General features: G+C 41.4%; 1 long non-coding RNA gene across 1 annotated transcript; it reads left to right on the top strand.

Annotated features, from left to right (window-relative positions):
- The first annotated feature begins 1,397 nt into the window (after positions 1-1,397).
- LOC122733505 lies at positions 1,398-7,611 on the top strand. Its single transcript, XR_006353890.1, has 6 exons — positions 1,398-3,442; positions 4,005-4,085; positions 4,951-5,033; positions 5,955-6,009; positions 6,499-6,614; positions 7,181-7,611. It is a non-coding gene; the product is annotated as an uncharacterized LOC122733505 (long non-coding RNA).
- The last annotated feature ends 1,176 nt before the right edge of the window (positions 7,612-8,787 follow it).

Below are 8,787 nucleotides of genomic sequence, written 5' to 3'. Positions count from 1 at the left end.
ATGGTGCTTCTGGCTTCAAGAAAGTCAGAAGTCCTCTAATCATTGGCTTAGTATCCTTATTTTAAATACCTTTGTTTCTTGGAACATGTCCCACATCTTAATGAAAATACCAATGTGGCTTCTTCTGAGGTTGTACCTTATCTCTGTGAGGGTTGGAGTGACACCCCTTGCTAGGAGGAACATTGTGGGCTCTGGCCTGAGGGAAGCCATGCGGCTTTAGTGTCTGGAAGTGACCTTTTCTGGGGCTTACAAGGTCAGTTCTTTGGCATCCAGAAGTTGGCCGGCTTGCATCTGTAGAGCCGGCTGTTAGTTCTGTCAATCAGGGCTGCCAACCAATTAGCTTAGCACTGTGTGTGTGGATAACCCTCTTTCCAGTTTCATGGGAATTTTTGGGAAGAAGCCTGGGGAGGAGGGCTCTCTTTTGCCTGGGACCTCGGGTTGAGTGGAGCAGAGATGCTGGCTCCCTTAGATAGATAGATGAAGGAATTTTGGCCTCTTTCTGATCACTAGATCCTAATGCACCTTAATAAATTCTTAAAAGTCTAAACTCTTGCTAAAGCTTCTAATTTATGGCAACCACTCATTAGATTTTTAGACAGTCTAGCTAGAATTTTAGCCCCTTACATCTCTGTGGTTCCTAGAGAGATGGGTATCATGAGATAGCTTTGTTTTAAAATGAAGTTCCTCTTAATAATTGGCCATATAATTGTGAGCTCAATGTAAGAGTTGCATTCCCCTCTGGGCATGCTTTTAACAGAATAATGCCATCTCAAGAACAGAAGATAGAGATCAGTATTAGATTCATATTGACACTGGGGGATGGTGGTGGAGATAGATGAAGACAGAGACAGAAAGGCAGAGAAAAGAATTTTCCTTCTGTTGCAGTATGGGGTTGTATTCTTAGCCCTACCAGTGAAGATGCAACTCCCAGAGTTCTAGTCCCAGCCATGGTCAGTAGCTCATGAGTCTAATGAAGGAAGTATAATTTTCTGTTTCTTGTTCAGATTCCTCAGCCCTTGTCAATGACAGAGACTGGGTGAGCTAGCTGTGACTTTCTCCAGAATAGATAGAGCAGTGGCAGCAGAGAATTCTAAACCATTCTGTCTGTGGAAGTACAACAGCCAGGAAACGTAGTCTCAGAGTTTGTTGTTGGCTTACGGAATACAGTAAATTCCAAAGTTGATTCTCTTTCTAACCCTTTCTGATCATATTGCATTGGGACACTTTTCACAGGAACCCATAAGCATTGTCAATTGTAATGCATAAATACATCCACTAACCCAATTTGCTGTTATATATGCTAAGTAGGGTGACCAAAATAAAAATTAGACTTAGACTTCCCATTTCTAGCAAACTTGATTATTCAAGAGTTAGTTTCTACTAACCCAGTAGAAACAAAGCACTAACCCAATTTCCTCTAGTTTCCCAATAAGCATGTCTTGCAGTTGTACTCAGTGACAAGGTTCCACCACTGCCCAGCCAGAGGCCATGATTCTCCCTGCGATGTCGTTGCCAGGTAAGTGAGCAAATTTCCCTCACTCAGTCAGCAGTGTCCTCATTGAATCCATAGGACATCTGGGTTTCAAGTACTGGAATTCAGGAACCCAACTTAGTGGTGAGTCAAGGGTATGCTGAAGGCTGGGGGCATTGGTGGGCTTTCATAGAGTTGTAGCTATGGGCATTAGGTGGTTACATCCAAATTCTATTTGATGGCCAGTTACTTAATTTGTTTACCCATTAGTTTGATTGATACCTGACAAAAGAAGCTTGTGACAAAATTATTGCTCATATACTTATATTACTAGAGTAAAAACAGACATCCGAACACTTCACCTTCAAATGATGGCCTACTGCTTTGCATATGTCAAAGCAAAAAACTATTCTGACTACAATCCCTGACTTCATTTCTATATAAGCAGTTAATGATAGATGTAATTGGAGTCCCATGATGCATACAAGAGCCCCAAGAGCTTTTAGTATAAAATAGGTGGACAAGGTCTGAATGGAACCTCCAGGTCTAGTAAAAATAGAATCAGAGCTATGAGCACTGTACTTCATTTTTCTCCAACTTGTATTTTTTTGTGTGTGTCTTTTGATTTCCCTCATTCCTGCATGTGTTTCTGAATGTAAAGAGGAAAAATAGACATTGCAAGTGGCAAAGGATGTCCTAGGGACCTAGGGTTGGAGTCAAAGGTCAGCCAGGGAATCCATTTCTCTATCTCTTTTCCTGTGAATCCCTTAAGGTTAACATTATGCCTGCACTTCTTCATCCTTAGGAGTGACCCAAGGAAGAGCTTAGCTGTCTACCTCTCCTGCACAAATGTCCTATCACAGCCGGTACTGTTACCTTTAAAAAGTGAGTTTCCTTCAGGTTCTCCATCTTTGTGCCTGTGAATCCCTTAAAGTTAACATGATTTCTCCATTTATGAGTCCTAGGATTATTCCAGTGAAGAGCTGCACAATTTCCCTCTTCTGAACAAATTTCATTTTGAAAAATTCACTGTTATTTCAAAAAGGTGAGTTTCCAGAATTGAATTTGCTTAAGAGGTTGAATATAGAGGTTGAAGATGGGGGCATCAGTCAGAGCAATTCTGAGCCTGTGCCTCCTGCTGGGCCAGTCCAATGGTTTCACTGCATTCCTAACTCACCTTCTTTGCAAGCGATCATGGGGAACCATAATAGTAAATAGAATAACTTGCTTGTACATAGCAACCTGTAAATTCTATGTCATATTTAAGCCTCTTAACAAAATGTGAGATTGGTCATTGCCTTATCCTCATGTTTCAGGAGAGACACCAGAGGATAAGACATGTTGATTGACTTTGTTATCTTGTCAGGTCTGAGTTGGGAGGGGAAATCTAGGCTTCCTGACCCTGCAGGTCAGGTTTTGACCACTAATTGATTTTGAACTCTGCTTTTCAGGCATCACTCTTCCTCTCCTACTACATATCCATTCTGTTCTGCCATCCTTGACTTCCCTAAAAATTCATGGTCCATATAAGTAGAACTGCAGGCGTTTTCAAAGACCTCTATTTGGAAACACCTTATAAAACAACTAAAAGAAGTGAAGCTCACAGGTTTTCCAAGGGCTCGTACAAAGAATGTGAATGAAGTGCAAATTACTCCTCCCAGGTTGGCTGACCTCAGATACAGGGCACTGAACACTGTGATGAGAGAGCACCTCTACCTTGGACAGATTTGATTATTCTTTAATATTTTCTTTGGCTTGGAGACAGGAGGAAAACAAACTGTAAGTAGTTGAGATGAACTGGGACAATGTGCAGGGCCACTAACATAGTCAATCTTGTCATCTCTTTTCCTCTAAGCCCTGGAGTCTACACTTCAATTATGGACTTTCCATTCTTTGGACTGTATTAACCTGGAAGATTTAAGTAGTCTCTCTCATGTTCACTTTTGCAACAATCCTACTTCCCTTTGAAAGGTAAGTCCCTTCACTTCCTTTTTCTTTTGGGAAAAAAAGGATGATGGTTGCCTTTGGGGGTGGAATTTGGCCCAGCCAATGAGATCTGCCTTAATGTGATCAACAATACCATTCTTACCCTCCAGGCATACCAGATCTTGTACTTTCAGTTCATGATAAATCACAGTAACAAATGAAACAGAAAGAACAATAGTAATACTTCTAAATACAAAAACAGAATCACAGACCAGAATACCTTTTATAAAACACAGGGTATTCATGTTATCTCCTTTGACTCAACCTCTGATTGCCATGCCCTTGGTGATCCAGTTGGCAGAGAATGCTAAGTGAAGGCCTTGGTCATTTGTACATTTTCCCCTCCTTTTTTTATTTCTCTGTTGCCATTTCATTTTCCTTTATCCTACTTCTATTCATGGGTAGAAAAATGAATACACATTGCCAGAGGCAAAGTTCTGGCTGGCTTGGTTGAGATTCTGAGGCCTCTCCCCAGATGTCCCTTTCTCCTTCTTTTTACCTCTCACTGCCTTCAGGTTAACTTTATTTCCCTTTTGCTTGGTTCTAGAATCATTCCCAGGATGAGGTAAGAAGTCTTCTTCCTGTGGACAAATATCATTTTGACAAGCTCACAGGTTTCTTTTCAAAGGTGAGTTTCCAAATTTGCTTTTGCTTCAGGAATTTGAATATCTTAGGTCTGGAGGCCAAAGTCAGGGAAAGCCAGGGAGTTTACCACTGATGGACCTTTGAAATAGCTGACCTGTACTCCTGACAAATCTTTCCTTGGAAGTGCTCATGACCATCAGTAATAAGAAAATGAGGAACTTCCTTGTGTGTAGCAAGTTCTACATTTTGTTTGCCTATTGAGCTTCATAGCCAACTCTGAGATCAGTGGTTTTCTTGCCTTGATTTTTTCGGTCAGGGAGCTGAGGAGGAATGAGGTCACGTGACTTGGCCTTCTTGACATGTCTGTTAAGTGGATGAATTGAGATGGAATGTGCAGGCTTCCTGACCATGCATCTCAGGATGTGACCTTTTAGCCATTTGGGCCCCTGCTGGTCAGCCATTCATCCCCCTCCCCTATCCCTCTGCCACATATGTATTCATTCTTGCCATATTTCACTTTCATAAATATTCAGGGTCAACATAGGCAGAACTCTAGCCCTTTTCAGGGTCCATTTGCTTGAAAGCCCCTTATCAGACAAGTGAGGAAGTAAGAGTTTTCAAAGGCCTAATAAAATATGTCTTGCATACATACATTTGCTTCATTGATTCCAGATGTTTGCCATTGGGCACTGCCTTGAGTGTGCCTCTACCTCAGTCATCTTTTATTCTTCCTTGAAATTTCTGTTCTCCTGACTCCATCAAATGGAGTCAGCAGGACAGTAAGTTGCAAGGAGTTGGGAGGCCAGATAGCTGGGACAGTGTACAAGGCCTCCCATACAGTCAGTCTTGCCATCTCTTTTCCTCTAAGGCCCCAAGGCTTAACATCAATTCTGATCTTTCCTTCCTAGGAAGGAGATACCCTGGAAGATTTGAGAACTGGCCCTGTTGTTCACACCTGTTCTTGTTCAACCATCCTTCTTTCCTTCTAAATGTAAGTCTTCAGTTCCTCTTTCTTTTGAGAAAAAATGGATAATGGTAGCCCTTGGGGGTGGCTTTTGGACTGCCTACGAGGTCTGCCATAGTGTGACGGAGAGATTCCAGTCTTCTGATCATTCTAGGTGTGAAGGTCTTTTCCTTTTTGTTCAGAATTAATCACAATAACAACAGCAACAAAAGCAGCCCTAATAAGAATTTCACCTACCAAATCAGAAACAAGCACAGCAAAGATCATTGGAGGGGTACAGTTTGTGCATGTTATCTCCTCTGACACAGCAGCAGACCTCTGATTGTGATGATCTTTGTAGTCCAATTGACAGAGGAAGATATGTAAAGTTACTCAGGCCAGGAGGACACACCTCATATGTGGCTAAGGTAGGATTGCTCTTCAGGCCTTTCTGACTCCAAGTCCAAGGCTCTAAGATATTTGGCTGCCTACTATCAATTTTAATCCCATCCTTCATTTCCTTTCATCATGCTGTCTTCCTTGACTTGCTTGGGTGTTCATCTTCCCCAAGACCTCCGGTCTTGATCTATTGACAATAAAGTGATGGACATGGAAGTATATTGTCCCTCCTTTTCATATTTCCCTGATGCCATTTCATTTTCCTTCATCCTATAGCTATTAAAGTGTTTTTGCAGGCTAGCATCACATTCTGGGGCCTCCCCACGAAGTCAGTTTCTCCCTCTTTTGGCCTCTCAATGCTTCAAGGTTAACATTATTTCTCTCTACATTGGGTTTAGGATCATTCCTAGGAAGAAGTGCACTCCTGACAAATCTTCCCTTGGAAGTGCTCATGGGCATACATAAACAAACAAACAATCCCTTGTGTGCCACAAACTCTACATTTTTGTGTGTCTTTTGAGACTCAGAGCTAACTGTGTGATTGGTGGTTATCTTGCTCTGATCTTGCAGGTCAGAGAGCTGAGGAGATGTGAGGTCACCTGACTTGACCCTTTTGACATGTCTGGTAAGCGAATGAGTTGAGATGGAAAGGCTAACCTTCCTGACCCTGCAACTCAGGATGCGGACTCTTAGGGATTTGGACCCCTGCTGGTCAGCCATTTGCTTTTCCTTCCCTACTGCATATGTATTTCTTCTTACCGTACTTCCTTTCCCTAAATATTCATTGTTCACATAGGTAGATAGGATTTTTCAGGGACCCTTTCCTTGAAAGCCCCTTAGCAGACTAGTAAAGGAAATCAGGCCCACAGTATTTTCAAAGGCCTAATAGATATTAGGTCCCATGCTTGGCAGACCCTAGATGCAGGCTACTGAATACTTCCATAAGTGTGCTTCTACCCTATTCAGATTTGATTCTTCCTTATCGTTTCCTTTGTTTGACTCCATGGAATGAAGACACCAAGAAAACAAATTTCAAATAGTTGGGATGTCACAGAGTTGGGACAATGTGCAGAGTCACCCACATAGTCACTCTTGTCATCTTTTTTCCTCTAAGCCCTGGAGGCTTCACTTCAATTATGGACTTTCCATTCCTTGGACTGTATTAACCTGGAAGATTTAAGAAGTCTCTCTCATGTTCATTTTTTCAACTAACCCACTTCCCTTTGAAAGGTAAGTCCCTTCACTTCCTTTTTCTTTTGGGAAAAAAGGATGATGATTGCCTTTGGGGTGGAATTTGGCCCAGCCAATGAGATCTGCCTTAATGTGATCAACAATACCATTCTTACCCTCCAGACATATCAGGTCTTGTCCTTTCAGTTCATGATAAATCACAATAACAAATGAAACAGAAAGAACAATAGTAATACCTCTAAATACAAAAATAAATCACACATAAAATACTTTTTATAAAACACAGGGTATTCATGTTATCTCCTTTGATTCAACCTCTGATTGCCATGCCCTTGGTGATTCAATTGGCAGAGGAATTAAGTGATGCTAAGTGAAGGGCTTGGTTATTTGTACATTTTCCTCTCTTTTTATATTTCTCTGCTGCTATTTCATTTTCCTTCATCCTACTTCTATTCAAGGGTGAAAAAATGAATACACATTGCCAGAGGCAAAGTTCTTGCTGGCTTGTTTTAGATTCTGAGGCCTCTCCCCAGATGTCCCTTTCTCCTTCTTTTTACCTCTTACTGCCTTCAGGTTAACTTTATTTCCCTTTTGTTTGGTTCTAGGATCATTCCCAGGATGAGATAAGAAGTCTTCTTCCTGGGGCAGCTAGGTGGCACAGTGGATAAAGCACTGGCCCTGGATTCAGGAGGACCTGAGTTCAAATCCGGCCTCAGACACTTGACACTTACTAGCTGTGTGACCCTGGGCAAGTCACTTAACCCCCATTGCCCTGCCAAAAAAAAAGAAGAAGAAGTCTTCTTCCTGTGGACAAATATCATTTTGACAAGCTCACAGGTTTCTTTTCAAAGGTGAGTTTCCAAATTTGCTTTTGCTTCAGGAATTTGAATATCTTAGGTCTGGAGGCCAAAGTCAGGGAAAGCCAGGGAGTTTACCACTGATGGACCTTTGAAATAGCTGACCTGTACTCCTGACAAATCTTTCCTTGGAAGTGCTCATGACCATCAGTAATAAGAAAATGAGGAACTTCCTTGTGTGTAGCAAGTTCTACATTTTGTTTGCCTATTGAGCTTCATAGCCAACTCTGAGATCAGTGGTTTTCTTGCCCTGATTTTTTTGGTCAGGGAGCTGAAGAGGAATGAGGTCACATGACTTGGCCCTCTTGACATGTCTGTTAAGTGGATGAATTGAGATGGGATGTGCAGGCTTCCTGACCATGCATCTCAGGATGTGACCTTTTAGCCATTTGGGCCCCTGCTGGTCAGCCATTCATTTTCACCCCTTGCTACATTCATTCTTGCCATCCTTCAATTCCCTAAAAAAATCAGGGTCAAATAGCTAGAACCCTTTTCAGGGTTCATTTACTTGAAAGTTCTTTATCAGATGACTGAAGCTCACAGGATTTTCAAAAGGCTTAATCCAGAGAATGTTTCTTATATCTGTACTAAATCCCCAATTTGGTTGACCATAGATGCAAGCGAGTGTGCCTCTACCTTGCTCCTACTATTCTTTATTTTTATTATTATTGCTCCTATTCTTTATTTTCATTTCCATTCTCCTGTTTCCATCAAATAGAATCTTCAGGACAATAAATTACAATTATTTGGGAGGCCAGAATGCTCTAAGATGTACAGGGCCACAGATACTGTCAGTCTTTCCATCTCTTTTCCTCTTAATCCTAGTCAGTTTTGCCATATCTTTTCCGCTCTCTCCCAGTGACACCACATCCTTCTGTACTTCTTATTCCTAGGATGGTAATATCCTGGAAAATTTGAGATGTTACTCTCTCATTTACACATTTCCTCATGTAACCATCTCTCTTCCTTTTGAAAAGTAAGTCTCTTCAATTCCTTTTTATTTTAGGAGAAAAGAATGAAAATCTCCATTGGTATTGGTCTTTGGCTTTGCCTAAATGCTCTGCATAATTTCATGGACAGATTCCATTCTTGTGCTGCCGGTGTGCCAGAACTTCTTTCTGTTCAGGATTAACCACATTAACAGCAACAACAAAAACCACAATAATAACTTCAAGTACATAAACAGAAGCAACTACAACAAATATCATTTATGGAGTTGAGTGTATGTATGTTATCTCCTTTGACCCAGAAGCAGACATCTGATTTTGTGCTCTTTGTGGTCCACTTGTCAGAAGAATTAAGTGATACTAAGTAAGACATGAAATGGGACTTTGGCAGGATGGCACATCTCATGA

Source organism: Dromiciops gliroides, chromosome X, assembly GCF_019393635.1.
Source record: "Dromiciops gliroides isolate mDroGli1 chromosome X, mDroGli1.pri, whole genome shotgun sequence".
NCBI lineage: Eukaryota > Metazoa > Chordata > Mammalia > Microbiotheria > Microbiotheriidae > Dromiciops > Dromiciops gliroides.
This window is presented reverse-complemented; position numbering and strand designations above follow the sequence as displayed.